The sequence below is a fragment of the Antedon mediterranea genome, chromosome 9, assembly GCF_964355755.1.
Source record: "Antedon mediterranea chromosome 9, ecAntMedi1.1, whole genome shotgun sequence".
Classification (NCBI taxonomy): domain Eukaryota; kingdom Metazoa; phylum Echinodermata; class Crinoidea; order Comatulida; family Antedonidae; genus Antedon; species Antedon mediterranea.
In genome coordinates this window covers 16,532,456-16,549,540 of record NC_092678.1, presented here as the reverse complement: position 1 = coordinate 16,549,540, position 17,085 = coordinate 16,532,456, and the positions used below count along the sequence as shown (strand labels likewise).

Below are 17,085 nucleotides of genomic sequence, written 5' to 3'. Positions count from 1 at the left end.
TAAATATTACATTTGATTTCACGTTATGTCTTATGATGTTCAGTAAAAATTGTAGTGAATACTAAAGTATAGTAGATATAAAGCATATCTTTGATCGAGTACAGATCAAACTCAGTGCTTTCTGAGTTGGACAAAGGCTAAACTAAGCCTGTAATAGTGCAACTTGCCTGTACAAATTGCCTGTTATTGAGAAATATCAACAACACTATGGGCTATGTAAATTATGTGGATTAAACAAAAGGCCTATTAAAGTCCACATCCTATATTTTAGTAACGTCCCTACAGTAGTTCGCATATTAGAAACATATTGAGGGCGGTCACTTGTTCCGTGACCTAACGTGCTACGGCCTATGTTATCTTCTAAATCATCGAATTTGAGTTCTGTCACGAAAACATAAAAAGTTACCGTGTTTAAATAGGTATTTTATTAGTGCTAATTGTTAAAATGGTGTAGTGAATTGAAAAAGATGATGATAGATTACGCACTGTATCTAGGTAACTTAAATTGATTATTTCAAATGTATCTTAGTTACAATGTAATTTAACGCTTAAATAAAGTTGTCGAAAAAACAGTCATTGTAGGCGTATTTTCCTATTATGTACATACATAATACACATACATGCGCGTGCATATGTTAGGCTTTAACAACAAAACTGACATGGCTATAAAAACACGAAGCTGTATATGTTTATGTAAGAAAACACTATAAAACTATTACATCGAAAATTGCAGATTACGACACTGAGGGCGTGTTATTTAACATTTTCGCCCATGAAGATAAGTATAACTAAGAATAATATTATAATAACCTTTTATGACGTCACTGACAATCAATCTTTTCTGGACGCTGCAAACAAAATAACTTGTATACAAAGCCATGTTCCCAATACGACGCGACACAAAGAAATAAATAATTTGACCAATGACGACGCGTGAATTTGAAATACCATCTCATGACCACTGATCCAGACGTCGAAAATGTTATTTCTCGAGTAACAAAACAACTTGAAGGCGCACAGTGGAGAAAGAAAGAGATCATGCTGGAGATCAACTTAAAGCTAAAGTTAGAAAAAGAACTGATTGAAAAGAACATCTTGTAGCCTTATGGGACAATAGGTCCAAAAAGGATATTGTTAAAAATATATTGTCCCTCAAAAACCTGAAAAATAAAAACTAATAAAATCAGTATTTGAAAAGGCCATGTTGCAGTTTTGATAAAGTTAACTTATTTAAATTAAAATAAAATTTTAAATTACATTTTTTCAGGAATCTTTTTCGATCCAGTTGTTTGTCAAAGTGAATAACTGTTATGTGGCATTATTAAAATGGCATATTTAACAACAAATTAAAAATGAAGGGGACAACATATCTTTAAGCAAGTAATTTCCGTGCAGGAACTGGTGTTTTGAGACTATCCAGTGACATTGATGGTACTTCATATCGGGACGTCTGGATCCACACATTTAAAATTGTCTTTGTTTTCTTTTTCATTCCTCTAAAATTTTGAGTAAATAACCAGCAGTTAACGTAGCTAATTATTTTCAAATTGCTTACACTGTTTTCTAAGCTCTAAACTTATCCAGTATAACATAAGTTTATTAAATTATTGATTCTGTATTTTTTAAAGGAAATAAAATACTATTAAAATTTACTTGTGTGTTTATATATAATATGAATAAAATACCGAAAGATGAGGGCGTATCAATTTGATCTCTGGTACGCGTGCGTACAATTGAGGCACTAGTGATGTTCCGCCGTACCATGCCGAGAATGTTAGAGTCGCTATCCAATCGAGTTTAAACAATATTTTGTACTGTTAGTATTATTCAACAACTGTAAAAGAAGAACAAACCAAAATTACACGAAATATATACAATATTCAATAAATACTTCCAAACATATATCTAATCTCTGATGATAAAAAATAATAATAAGACTACCCCCTCTATAGTCGGGATTATGTATCAGATAATGTACCGTAGGCGTAATTTTTTTTTCCCGGACGAACGTGGGCAATTTACATGAATGGGCGTGGCTTAACCCCGCCCCAACTACTCTCGCGCATGCGCGTATTGTCTACTTTCAGCAGAGCGTTATGGCACTCCATATAAAAAAATGGATTGGAACTACCCCCTCTATTACTGTTACTTCTGAGTTAGGTAGATTACCACTTTCTTTGGATTGTTTAGTTACAGTTATAAGATTTTTGGTTACATGTTATTACTTTAGATCATGACAGATTCATTTTTAAGTGTTATGAGTTTCAACTTAGAAAAGTTAACCGTAATGAGAATTGTTGGGCACAACAGGTCAAACACTTACTTTTTTTCTACTGGTTTTGGTTGTATATGGTTACAACAATATGTTAATAGTAAAGGTTTATTTTTGAGAGAATTTAAGTTGAGCTTATGTGATATTGAAAACAAAAATGCATTCAAACATTTAGTTTACATAATAAGTTAAGGCTCTTTTCTCTTTATAAAAAAGAAATATGTTTAAATTATCACTTGACCAACATCATTAATTTTAAACAAAGAAGATTATTAACTAAGTTACGTTTAGGGATATTAGAGCTAGAAATTGAAAAGGGCAGATGTTAGGGTGTAGAAAGATGTAAGAGAACGTGTAAATTATGTAAAAAGAACATTATTGAGGATGAATATCATTTTATTTTGCAATGCACATTTTATTATGATTTAGAAAAAATTTTATTCCAAGAATTATTCGTGTTTTTCCTTCTATTAATAAGCTATGTTTATTACTTTCCAACACAAACTTTACTTATAATTTAGGAAAATACGTCTACTTTGCTTTTGAAATAAGAAATCATTATCTTAAGTTATAGTTATTTTTTATTTGTTTGTATTAGGGCCAAAGGTCAATATATATTGAACTAATAAAATCCCTGAAAAGGGAAAGAAGTAAATAATAGTAGGAAGAAGTAGACCACGTACGCCGACTCAAATCAAACGGCATAATAACGAGCGATGCCTAGAGATATGAAACTGCTTAAACAAACAATTTATATAATTCAAAAGGTGAAACAACAAAAAGACTCCACACGCAAATCCCGGCACAACATATTAATTGTTGACTATAATTCAAACTCACCCTAAGGGTTACAAATAACAGTATACATGATAAAAACTGCATAAATATCTCACACGATACCATTTAATATAGATTTTGCTCAGCATGCCTATCGTACGCGCAATGCCCAAAGTGAAAAACAAATGACGTCATGACAATAGCGTTAGTTATAATATTGCGACCGTGTGATTGCTGCACATTCGTCTTTGACAACGTAATTGAACATTGTTTATTAACAGACTGTGAAGTTAGATTGTTTTAAAAAATGGCCTGTTGGAAATTCATCTGTTTCTTTCTTTCCACCTTTCTACATTTAAGTAAAGGTACGTTATTAATATTATTTTAGTATTTACCAATGATGTAAATGTATCTCCCACCAACTGCTTCTACATTAAGAAAGAAACTTTTATGCGCTTCAAAGTAGGCTACTGTGTATTTTAAGATTTCAATATGAATTACTTCGTTATTATTTAAAGATGTATTGTCCCCCAAAAAATGAAAAATAAAGATGAAAAAAATCAAATTTTGAATAGACCGTTTTGTAGTTAACATAAAGTTATTCACTTCCACCGAAAAAAAATCCGAAAAAAATATTGATTTCGCTTATAAAAAAATCAAAATAAGTTTACCATTTTTTCGAACTCATCGGCTCAGAAATTAGGCCGGTAGAGCTAACTCATACATATGCATGATATGTTAATGAGCATCCACACAGCAGAGATCTGATCTAACAATGGACGATGCACGTTGTATGTACAACAACACCACCAGAGATCGACGCGACTCGACTGTGGGTTTCCCTGGCCTGATCGTATAAATATGTAAGGCTGAGCTGTTAATTTGTCGGTAAGTAGGCCTAGACGGTTATTTTAAATATAATAATATATATAACGCAATAATAACAGGAAGGTAAATTAATTAACTTAGCCTGGGATTTTTTCCGTTCAGGGCTAGGCCTAGAATAATTAATACATGCTGCTGCATATTACTAGGCTAGTAGCAAGCAGACTGTGACAATCGGGTCCCTGCAGAAGATGCCCAGCTAGGCCCTATACATTGTACTCTTCATAGACTGACCTAGGCTATATGCCATCAATCTTAGCTACATTCCGAAAATACAGCCAGCTTGCTGTACCATATATATTTACAGTTGAAGCTTGTTTAACTAATTTTTATGATAAAAATAAAACAAACATTTTTCAGGGAAAATGGTTGCAATACAAGCCTGAAATTGAGAACCTTACAGCAGCACTGTACAAGTAGACAGAGGGGAAAAGCCAGCTTAGCCATTTTACAACACAAACAAATGTTCTCTGTACTGTAGTAAGTCAAATATTTATTTTCTCTTTTTATAAGTTATAACATTATAAGTAATGTGTTTTAATTACCATAGAAAGGTAGTATACTTATTTGACTTTGTCAAAGTAAGCAATTTCACTAGCCCAATTTTGCACTAAATATGCATGATCTATTTTTTCCAGATTTTCATACTTTGCTTTTACTTTTTTTAAAGACGTTGAGCTGATGAAGACTGGAACAGAGGTCACCCAAAGACAACAATGATAGACTCGGTATTGGAATATGAATGGATATTGCAGGAAAAATATTTCTGACTCTCCTGCTGCATTCGGCTAATATGTTCTTGTCCAGCTTGTAAAATATTGTATATTTTTTTGTATTATATGTACAGTATATTATTTTGTAAACATAACATTCAATAAATAATAAAAAAACTACTACAACAGTACACAGGATAAATTCTTCAAATTTACTTGCACTTCATAATTTTACTGTAAATATTACAGTGCAAAAGGAGTTAATAAAATATATATATACAGTATATCTTATTGAATTCCGGTATTGTTTTTTGTGTCAATTTGTCTACTAATTATCAATGTGTTGATTGTGGCAGTAATTACGACAGCTATAGTCTTCTAAGATCGCTCACATCCATTACAAAGTGTCATTTTAATAGTAAGAAACGTTTCAATAAATTGTGAATGTTGCCACTGTACGATACATTTTATGTTTCTCACTACTTGCTCTTATTGTTCAATCAATCAACCTAAAAAAAAAAAGAAATTTGTGTCAAAATATCTGCATAAAATGTTTATTTGCGGAATGTTAATTTGAACCTGTTGCATTTGATACAGAAAATATTTTTTAAATATTGCATCAGTAAAACATCCAAAACAATATTTAGATTTTCTTTTTTTTTTTATTTTCACTGCTGAATAGATAGTTGAAATCTTTAAAAATTAAACCAATTCATCATGATTAAAACAAAAATACATCCCTTCTGGTGGTGGTCTACTGTAGCCCTAGCTAGCAGTGTACTGCCTAGGCCTACTACACTCTACTTCTAGAGACAGAAGTAGGCAGCAGTTTAGGCTACTCGAGACTGTCAGTGCTAGTAGTAGTAGTAAATCCGACTAGTAGTACAGTAACAGCAAATTCGGGCCTAGGCCTAGCTAGGCCTCTCCTGTTAGCAAAACAAAAACTCACCTAAATGAATAAGATTCAACATCAAAGTTACCAACTGTAATTCTAACTTAGCATTCTGCTAGCTATGGTTTTCGTGTTTTCTTCAAGATTCGTCTCGAATCACTACTCGACTCTCTTGCGCACGCATGCATTGCTATCGTTGTTGGCTGTTGATTTGGAAAGCATCATCATCCACACGATGTATCCATACAATATGAATATTTATGAGCTAACTCAGGTCAAGGGTTAAATTAAACCGGAACACATTTGTCTTCCAGACAAATAGCTTCCGGTTGGTTAATTTTTGCATTAAATTGCGATTTTCCCGTGTAAAAAATTATTTTTTTCAATCCAAATTGAGGTCAAAGTGAATAACTTTTATGTGCAATTAAAATGGCCTATTCAACAAAAATATTGAAAAACATTTTTTTTTCAGGGGGACAATACATCTTTAACAAAAAATGTTTTCGGAATTAAGTTTTTTAACATTACTAAACATTTTTAATAATCAAAATTTATTTACACATTAACATTTCTATTATCCCTGTGGTTCTTGTTATTCGTTCACACACGGGTGACGGTAAATTAATCAAATATATCGGTAACTAGATAATGGTATTACTTATTTTTTCCTAAAGCATTATACAATCTACCACATGTACGCATATCGAGTAAAAATAATGGCACGTCATGAAGCCTGATTTCCATTAAATCGCTACATTGTATCACCGACAGTTGGTAACTTCCATTACATTATGTCCCGGATATAATAAAGTTAAATTATAGAGACAATTTGTTCACAAGCTTAATTAATCTTTCTTAAACATCCACTAATATGCAGTACTGTACTTTGTTCGAGAACTTTGTTCGCCGGTAACTGGCGTAACGCCAGATACCGACGAACAACGATTTTCTCCCAATGCGGTATATAAGTAAATTAGTGCTTTTTACGTTATTTTTTTCATATTTTAATTAAAATTATAGAAATTACGATAATTATTTTTGTTCATAGAAGTATAACTTGAATGTAATGTAAGAAAGATATCGACTATAATGATACTGTGAGAATTAAAATAAATTTTAAATTTAAAATAGATTTTTTTTTTATTATACATTTTGAAACATGAAACTAGGTGATTCCTTGTTTTAAAAGAGAATTCTCTACTCGGCCTGCCTAGACTTATCACTATTTTAACTGTTTATAAGACGAACAAATATTTAACGCCATATGCCCATATATAGGATTTATCTGTACATAAAATGTAGCTTGTGACCTAACAACAAACACAAAGATGATGAATGACTGTAGCAGAATGCTGCGGATAAATGTTGAAGCAACTTACTGAAAGTATGCAAATAAAGGGTCTTTAAGTTTCTTCAACATTGATCAGCAGCATTCTAGAGATAACGATGCATGCATGAATTGCCGGTTGATATTTTGTATCAATAATAAAATAAAGAAGGAATTATAAAAATTTGAGTCCAAAACATCGCCGAAACGAATCGTTTTTAGCTACGAACGAAGTAAATAAATTCTGCCCTCAGTAAGCAATTGTATGAACTTTAAAAATACGGTTTTTAGTAACATATTATGTATATCAACACTGTAAAATCCAATCAAATTTGATATTACATTTTTATTAAATAAAAAACAGTGTTTATTTAAACTAATATTCAATGAATTTCTATACATTATGTTCGCGTGTGTTGGACATGCATTGCTCAGTACACTTCACTGTGTTGATTCGCGTCAAGTCAGCCAAAATCGTTCAACCGTGATCAATCATATACTCTCTTTTCCATGACGTTGTTTTGGTCCAGCAGCTTGGACCTATCAATTAGTCGAGTTTACAAAATACCAAAAATGTCAGCCGTAGATAATAAGCTTTCCGCTTGATAAAGCTTCTGAATGAGTCCTTTGGGGATATAGGTGGCTAAACAAAAAACAACTTTACAATGTAAACTGTAGTGCGTTTGTCATGAATATCTGAATATAGAAATAATGATCAGGCATGGAATGTTGTGATTGTTGTGTCTGAACACCTTGACTTTAAACGCCATTCGTTAATGCTCTCTTAACATTTGTTTTTTTTTACAATATGGATATGTGCCGTGTACATAGGCATTTGCCAATTGTTTTTTGTCTAATTAACCAACTTTGATTAACTTACTGACATACTTTGTAATTTGTTGACTAGATATTTTCTTTTTGTAACAATTCAAAACATGTTTTATGACAGATTTACAACTAGTGATTTGGATTCATAATACTCCAACCCTGCATCTCTTTGATTTTTTAGTATATTTTACTTGTTGAAGGGAAATATGCCAATAAATTAACTTTTTTCCAAGCATTTTAGGGCAAACAGTTGTAAAAGTCTACATAGAAATATATGTTCCAAACAATTTGACACCAAAAGTAACACTCTATGACAAATATTTTCTTGAGATACGGTAAAAGATATATGGATTAAAAAAGACCGAGAGTACTTTAACAGATAGCTAAGAATGTCAACCGGCCTTCTACACAGGTTTATGCCTAGCTAGAGCTAAACTATTCTAGCCTATGATGGAGGCCTATCCTATCAGGACATCAGTCATATAGCCTATACTCTGGTCCTACTGTAGCTAAAAATATGCCTAGCTAGGCTAGCTAGTACCTAGGCCTAGTAAGTATTATTACAATATTAATTAAATAAAGCCTAGCTAGCCTAAATACTAAGGCTAGAAGAGTATTTACTATATACTACCAAGTACTATGCCTATATTAGGGGCCAATGTACTTGGTCTAGCCTGCTGGGCCTTACCAAAGCCTACTTACTAGACTATGTAATCATATTATTAGTGGGCTTGGCTTAGCAGAGCATATTGTAGTACAGCCGGCCTATTACACCAGAAATATGAATATGATGACTTCTTGTAATAATGATATCAATTATTACCTGAGTCATATACAGTGTTTTATCATGTATTATTACTCACTGCTGTATATCTATTTATGTATATTTTTTGTCAGATATTTTATAATTTTGTTTATTATGTCCACCTCGTGTTATATCACAATAAATGATTCTATTATGTAAACAAAATGATCATAACTATTTTATATAATAGTCCACTGATGTTTATGTAATCATGAGTTATTACATTAACAGTATAATGTTTCATGTAAAATAGTTTATGCATGATGATTGATGTTATGTTATCAAGATAAATGACTGTTTACTGTGTCATATATAAAATGTTTTTACTGACTGTATACTGTGTCATATATAAAATATGTTTTAAGTATTACAACTTACGGTATGCTATGTTATCAAGATAACTGACTGTATACTGTGTCATATATAAAATATGTTTTTAGTATTACAACTTACAGTATGCTGCATAGTGTAGTGCCACGTTTGACAAAATCTCTGCACTATAGTACAGACATATTGTTTTAGAAAAATAGGCAAACCATTATTAATAAAAATGTTAATTTCTACCAGGCAAATATAAATCATATAATCAATATCGAGTCAATACTCGTTAACAAAGATAGTGGATTCCAATTAAATCACTCAAAATCAATGTTGCCTTGTAAATAACATTTGTGTACAGAGGAACATATTTTTGAGGTGCGTGTCATATCATGGATATAAGCAGACATTACCAGAATCTGAGGATTGTATCATTTTTAGCGGAAATCAATTAATTTTTATAATCCAATCCTATCGAAGATGATGCTGTTAATGCAGAAATGGCATACACGATGCATGAAAGGACATTGATGACTGTAAAGGTACTAGTGTCTGGTCTCCTTTTTCAGCATCAGTCTGTCGTAGTCTTTTCTCTATATTCCTTTCTGGCATGAATGCAATATTAATAGGTCAATGAAATATCAAACATTTAAATCTTGTTGATTAATTTATTCAACTTGTAATAATATCTTTTTAAATTATCATTTCGATGTGTCTCTTCTTAATGAAATGTGTGAATTTAGTTGTGGCCTTTCTGTAACTATTATATATCTGGCAATAGGTGATTCTCAAGTTCGCAGGCGTTCAATTTCAAAATTAGAAGATTCACTATAAGCAACGTGGTAATAGAAACATGCTCAGCTATTTGGAGTGTATTAATGCCTGTTTACATGCGGATGCCATCAACTACAAAAGACTTAATTTTTGACCGATGAAATTTTTCGCATGTTTTAGGAGCTGCGGATGGCAAACATGTGTGCATAGAATGCCCCAGTAATGGGTGTTCTAACTAGAACTTCTACAAGAACTTCCATAGTATTGTAATCATGGGTATCTGTGATGCTAAATACACATTCACCTATGTTAACATCAGGGGATACAGAAGGGACAACGATGCGGTTCTGTTCCCGGGATTGTAGTGCCAGTGCCCTGTAGAAGAAGTGAGTGGGTATAAACTTTCTTAGTATGTGACGAAATCTTCCAATTGAAGAAATAGATGATGAAGTCATACCAAGGCAAAGGATTGACCGAAGTACAGAAAATGTTTACAATTACAGACTTTCAAGGGCCAGACGCATGATTGAAAATGCCTACGGGATACTTTTGGCTAGATGGAGAATATATCGTAGGCGTTAAATAGAGAAGTGTTCTAGGCCAACCTGGAAAATGTGATCCGGACACACTATGGTACCATTGAATGCATTTTCCAACAGTACGACCGAGTTTGACCGCCACCTCACTCTAGGCATTGCTTTTCTCTCGTATTTATTTTCGTATTACTTTTTTCGTAGAGACAACGAAATTCCCTGACTTTATTAAGAAAAGGCACGTCAAAATTGTTTGTCGCTAGCTGCTATCATCATTGCGATGTTTGTGGATCATAATGAACACAAGCGAGCAGATTCCCGCCACGAGTGACGTCGACTGATATTCAGCGTGTGATTGGATAATAGTTACGATTCGTCCCCGACAAATCTGCAAGGTTGAGCCTGGTTGAACTTTGGCGATTTGACTGCGATGATTGCGATTGCGTCGGGAACAGCGTTACGACGTTTTGTCGTAGCGACAGTGCAGCGATTTAATGGAAACCAAGCTGCCGCGCCTTGCGCGTCGTGAAGATGAAAAGTTAAGAGGTGATTTTTAGGTGTAAAAGACGCGTAAGGCGTAACTACAGTTTTAATATTGCGATAGTGGGACTGAACAATGCTTGTAAGAAACCTGTTAATGAAAATGTGGAGTGAATGCTTTTAATAATTTTGTAGAGATCGGCTTTGATGTTGTTTTTTTATTAACTTGTTTCCACTTTATTTAGAGAGGGTAACCCTTCTAGCTGAATCCTCAGGCCAACTAGTATCCAGAGGCCTTTAAAATATAAACATCTATAATACTTAACTTTGTTAAACTCTTTACAATATAACACTCGATATAAAAAAATACGAATAGAAACATTTTTAAAACTTAAATTTAAAGGAATTGATATTGAAATACTTTTTTTAAACAGATGGTAATACATAATATAGACTAAATGTGTCGCAAAATAACTAAGAGAACGACAGAAACATTCCAATATTACTTTAGGACCTGTAAGTCGCCTCTTGAAGCAGATTTAGTCCTTTGGAACTTTGCAAAATCGCTTTTGTTTTGTGCATAAGTATTTTAATTGATTTGTTCGTACATTTATTTGTGAATCAGCAAAGAACTTTATCCCAATAATTAATGTTTAATAGAATAATAATTAGTGTGTTAATGTTTAATTTTGTTATACTTATTGTTTATTTAGGTGTTATTATTCAAGTAAACGTTTTTTTTTTTATGTTTTAATAATACAGGTGATGTTATGTTTGTAGTCAACAAAGAGGATCCTCCTGGAATATATATGACAAACCTTAGTTCCAGTGACAACGCAAATTTGACTTTAGCATCAGTTATTCAGAATGTCGGATTAACTGAACCCTACGCTGTCGATTATGACATTAGCAGATTAACACTGTATTGGTCTGATGGCGACACCAACACAATTGAACGGTTTTCACTTGTCACCAACCAACATGAAGTGTTTGTATCTTTGGGATCAAATTCTAGTAATATTCTATTCATTTTTAAATGTTTTATTAGGAAAAATAAGCATCACGATATTTTGTAGCATTTGTTTCGCAAACTTTTAAATCAAATTGTATGCAAAAGAAATGTATTTTTTTGTTAATGTTTATTTTTTTTAAGAATAGGCCTAATTATTTAGTAGCAAGTTTATAATTTCGTTAGATTTACATCGCCTAAATAGACCAACTCTTTTCAAGGTGGAACCAAGTGTTGTTGAACTAAACGTTGTTGTTTAATAATCATAATTAAACGTTTGAGGATACTAAACTAAAATAATGTCGTTAAGAATTTACGTTTTACCTCTTTTTGCATAGGTTATGTTATAAGTATAAGCACCAATTATCAATTCCTCTGATTTTTTAGATAACGAGGTCGGATTTAGGATTCCTGAATCGAAAGATTTCAGTAAGGGTTGATGGCAGATGTGAGGTTAGGAAAGATAGCCCCTAGTCCAAAAGAGTAGGAGAAGTTAAACCATTTTACAGCATATTTGTAATTTATATAGGCCAATCTTTTATATACCGCTTTCGCAAACAAAAATGTTTCTTTTTTCATTTCCACTGCATAGAAGAACTAAACAAAACACCTGGGATAATAAAGGATAAATAGAATCAATAAACACTAGGAATCAAATCACCGAACATAATTAAATAATAAAACCTACAGAAATAAACGTAGAAGATTATTATGAATATCATAAACAGAATTTTACAAAAAAAATTCAACCAGACAGTAAAAGTAACTGTTAAAAACAACATAGAATACAATCAATATATCATGCTCTGTAAACATAAAGACATTATCTAATTATTTTGTAAATAAATTGCCACCAAATCTAATTAATATTTCTCTGCAATAGGATCAATGTTCTTGTAAAACCCAAGCTATCTCTTGCAATGTCACTAACTAATATCTAAGGAATCTCACTAAAACTTGTTTGTACCTAAATCTGCAGATTCTTGAAATTTATAATCTAAAATAGTGCTGACCTTTACGATGTTGAACTTCATTAAAAGAAATTGAATCTGTTTTAGGCCTCCGAACGCATAACTTATATAATGTTCCCATCATAAAATGTACACTGCCTTGGTTTTTTTAAGATACGCCTTAAATTATATGTATACCGTATATAAACATACTTTTTTATTCTACGTGGGCAAGCATTACGAACAACTACAGTTAGTTGCGTCGTGAACCTTATTTCTGAATAATAGCGACGTGAAAAACGTTAACCAAAGGGTATCGCAACTGCTGAATCATGAACTACACTATTATGCAAATAACTTAATGTTTACGTCATCCGTTAAATTAAACGTTTTCGTCCTCGTGCTAAAGTTTCGTAAAATAAAATACATAACCCTAGCCGAGGGTTGAGCATCATTTGAAATGTGTTAACACAGTTTTAGTCTATAGCATATAAAGTAAATTTCATAGGTTAGGATTGCAGTAATTGTTTAATTGTCATCATTATTTAAGGTGTGCGTGGTTTAGCCGTTGATGAAGTTGGAAAAAAACTTTATTGGACAGAGAAAAAAGAAGGCCGAATTGAAGTAATCAATCTGGATGGAACAAACAGAACAATTCTGTTTGACACAGGATTAGAAAAACCACATGCAATTGAGATAGATACAGCTAACGGGTATGTCACTCTCTCTTAACGTACATCTATCTATTTTTTTCCACTCATCCAAAGGAAATGAACTGTGTGATCACATCTCAGGTGAACTTGTATTCTGTATATTATTAATGCATCTAAACCATACATTTAAGTTCATTCAAATTTAATAATAAGAATGTTTAAAAAAAGAATTGCCTTTACGTTTAAAACATTCAACGAAATGAATTTCATTAATAACATCTCAACTTAAGAAGCTTCTATACTTCACACCCGATTCTCTGCACCGTATCGTACAATCTGTCCAGTATAGGCTAATTCTGTAAATACCTTGCCACATGCTTCACATGGCGCCTGTACTATGTTATGGTTAAAGTTATGTTAGGCTTATACATGTGTCACATGTGATACACTGCTACACTGTATTGAACCACTTTTACTAAATTAATTACTAATATTAGTAAAAGACTGGCCGTATTAAAGTTATATTCAATTCTTTTTAGTTACGTTTGATATATCTAACGGGTAATGTCACCTTATATAGACAGTAAACCTCTTTTCACGTTGGAGGGAGATCAACTATGAATTTCACATTATTTCCATTCTTTTGGTTCTTCATTTTGATTATAAGCAAAAACGTAATAATAATAATGCATTAATACCACTCAATAAAGGAAGTAATAAAGAGTTATTTCTTTTTACATTGTTCGTAAATCATTAATAACTTATCAGCTTCAGTAGTTTCGTAAGTTTCAATATATTTTTTATCTGTGGAAAGGACGTGAACTACTTGTAACAGAATGTAGTAACATAGATTATACTTATGCTTAGATACCTGTACTGGACTGATAGAGGAAACAAAAGGATAGAGCGAGCGAAGTTAAATGACTTGAGTACAAGAACCGTCTTAGTAACAAACGTACCAATATCAAAAGGACTTGTTTTAGCAGTTCCCGGTAAGTTACTGTATGACCATGTTAAATGCAAGTAAGTTATATAATAGTACTACCGTATTATGTAGACTAGTACTACCGTATTATGTAGACTAGTACTACCGTATTATGTAGACTAGTACTACCGTATTATGTAGACTAGTACTACCGTATTATGTAGACTAGTACTACCGTATTATGTAGACTAGTACTACCGTATTATGTAGACTAGTACTACCGTATTATGTAGACTAGTACTACCGTATTATGTAGACTAGTACTACCGTATTATGTAGACTAGTACTACCGTATTATGTAGACTAGTACTACCGTATTATGTAGACTAGTACTACCGTATTATGTAGACTAGTACTACCGCATTATGTAGACTAGTACTACCGTATTATGTAGACTAGTACTACCGTATTATGTAGACTAGTACTACCGTATTATGTAGACTAGTACTACCGTATTATGTAGACTAGTACTACCGTATTATGTAGACTAGTACTACCGTATTATGTAGACTAGTACTACCGTATTATGTAGACTAGTACTACCGTATTATGTAGACTAGTACTACCGTATTATGTAGACTAGTACTACCGTATTATGTAGACTAGTACTACCGTATTATGTAGACTAGTACTACCGTATTATGTAGACTAGTACTACCGTATTATGTAGACTAGTACTACCGTATTATGTAGACTTTTACTAACTATTTATAATCATGATTATTGATGCCTGTACATAAAGTCGCTTACTATAAATCACATGATCATTTCTGGCCACGTTGCGTATTTATACCTGCAACAGGAGTAACTTTGTAGGCTAAAAAACAAAATGTTACCAACTTTTGAGCCTGTAGAACTTAATGACGAAAACAACGATCGATTACATATCGTGGCCTATGTCTAAAGTTATCCACATAACGATTAGGCAAGGCGGTGGTTGATAAGTGCTATGGATGTTACAACATATATTCACACTAAACCGTTTTAACATAATTTGACTTGTTAACACTTATAATATAATAAGGATAAGCAAGCATATGAACAAACTATATTATCAATATATTGAATTCATTCTCTCTTCCTTACTGTGTTGATATACTATTTACAAGATAGAAAAGATGTACCGGTAGTAGATATAATGCATGTACTGACAACATTAGGCTAACAATGTGCACGCTCTCTATATGTAAGCATTGTGTGCGCATTCGTGACTGGCTCAGCAATGTAATGCTCGTGCATGATACTACAAAATCATGTCAAATGTACGTGGGGTTATCACTTTGACATGCAATGTACTGGATATAGTAGAGTCTGCGTCTTACTTTACTTCCTGACATTAGCGACTTTGCGTTCAAACGACGCGCCACGCGGCTTTTGAGTAAAAAGACAACCCTGCGCACGTTCAGAAACGAATGAACATCGCATACTGATATTTTTACTTGTTAAGCACAAAGTATGTTGCTCAGACACCATAATCAAAGTTATGCTTACAGTTGAGTACACTTTTCTCAATTATTTTTTTTTTTAGTTTTACATTGTGATTTATTTTCTTGAGAACTTTTCTTCATTTAAACTAATTGCACGATAATCCATTTTTGCGCGCCTACTAAAAGGTCACTTGCTTGAAATTTTCGTTTTGTTAAAACTTTATACGCTTATTCAAGTACAGTATTCAATCGTATACGTCTCTCTCTCTCATTTTTGTTTTTTTTTTATTATTTTCAAGATGAAAAGATGTATTGGAGTGATTGGAGCAGTAAGTTAATTGAGGAAGCTAACCTTAACGGTACTAACAGTAGAACGATTATAACTGGGCTGGATTACCCGTGGGGTATAGATATTTATGGAAACTATCTTTACTGGACAGACACATCTGGTGGTATATATCGAGTTAATATAACAACTGGAGTATCATCAAAGGAAAGTAGTGATAGTCGACTTAATAATCCAAGAGGATTATATATTTTAAAAAGTAAATATTCTATTTTAATATTCAAATATTCAAATTAAATTGCTAACTCAAATTTTTGTTAAAGATGCAAATGGCACACGTTCCATTAGCGTTGCTTTTATATTTCTATTTCAGTATAGGCCTGTTAATAGTAAAGTAAATTTGTGATCAAAAAGCCCATTTTTTATTTACCTTTGTTAAGTACCTACATTTACAATTAAGTCAAATGTGCTAGTAAAAACACTCTTTAGGACGAAATTGGACGCGATGTTCACTCAGTTCCCGAAATTATTTAAAATCGACGAAATATTTTCGTGTTGTGATTCAAACGCATAGTGGAGAATTGGAGAGTAACATATTAAACTATGAGCTGATAGAAATAAGATATTTTCCCTAAATATTGTGTATAGACTACATTTTTTTTTAATGAGCCCTAAATGGGCCTATATTGCGTGCTTTTTGTTGTTTTAAACGGGTAAAAACTGAAAAAGAAGTGGATTATAATAATTTAAGCGGCTAGCTTTAAATACCGGCATGCATTGCGCGCAGATTTTTTCGTTTTGCTTCAATGATAAACCCAAAATAGAGGCGATTGTGAATAACTTTACCGTATCTTCCCCGTTCTGTAGTAATGGATTCTGCCAAAAATCAAACACAACGCGAGGATGTATTTTCTAATGGGAACCAAGCTTTAAATTAATAATGAATAATTGTTTTTAAAATATTATGATTCTGAATTAAACTTTTAAACTTATTCAAATAGTATTGCCAACAAACTATTAGGTTGGACACAACGAAATAATTATGCAAACAAAATTAATCAATATCCTTTTGATGACACATTTAACTATTAAAAAACGATATAACATGTAATTGATTACAAATTGATTGTAAATAATCTGATAGCAGACCATCGCAAAGATACATTTATAA

At 32.4% G+C, this 17,085-nt stretch overlaps 1 protein-coding gene and 1 long non-coding RNA gene across 2 annotated transcripts in view; both read left to right on the top strand.

Moving 5' to 3' along the window:
• Nucleotides 1–17,085, top strand: part of LOC140059099 (uncharacterized) — a 37,317-nt gene that overhangs the window by 11,670 nt on the left and 8,562 nt on the right. The gene's annotated exons all lie outside the window — the stretch shown is intronic.
• Nucleotides 3,562–4,766, top strand: LOC140059233 (uncharacterized). The gene is made up of 3 exons (XR_011847156.1): nt 3,562–3,937; nt 4,295–4,414; nt 4,573–4,766. It is a non-coding gene; the product is annotated as an uncharacterized lncRNA (long non-coding RNA).